We start from the raw sequence: 498 nt of genomic DNA, 5'->3' as shown, positions 1-498 counted from the left end.
AGACAGATATACACATACATACTGTATATACATACATATACACATATATACACATACATATACACCTGCAGACCCCAACAAACACACAATATATATACATATATATATAAAAATTCATATCTGATCGATTTAGTCGATGAAGTTCCACGTATGTCTCGATTGTATAAAATAACACTGCAGTTGTTAACATAAACGCCTGTCTCTTATACACATCTAGATGTGTATAAGAGACAGACTGTACAGTATGCATTTTTCCTACATTTTAGATTTGGAAGCATGTAATACAATATAACTAGTTTGTGTGTAACTTTCTACTTTTTTTAAATTTAATTATTGGGGGTTAGCGCGAACGCAGTCCCCCGCTACCATAAATTATACACCCGAGTTCCCCACATTTGGGGGAATCGCAAGGGTCAACCACAGCTAAGTGCAATGCCGTGGCCTCGCCTTGGGAGGACTTCCTTCTTGATCAAAGTCTCTCCTGTGCCAGGTAAGTAT

General features: G+C 37.3%; 1 non-coding gene across 1 annotated transcript; it reads right to left on the bottom strand.

Moving 5' to 3' along the window:
* Positions 1–334: 334 nt before the first annotated feature.
* On the bottom strand, positions 335–498 carry LOC117110446. Its single transcript, XR_004445692.1, has one exon. It is a non-coding gene; the product is annotated as a U1 spliceosomal RNA (small nuclear RNA).

The sequence above is a fragment of the Anneissia japonica genome, unplaced genomic scaffold (assembly GCF_011630105.1).
Source record: "Anneissia japonica isolate Jap-2015-1 unplaced genomic scaffold, ASM1163010v1 scaffold287936_len456577_cov159, whole genome shotgun sequence".
Taxonomy (NCBI): Eukaryota; Metazoa; Echinodermata; class Crinoidea; order Comatulida; family Comatulidae; genus Anneissia; species Anneissia japonica.
This window is presented reverse-complemented; position numbering and strand designations above follow the sequence as displayed.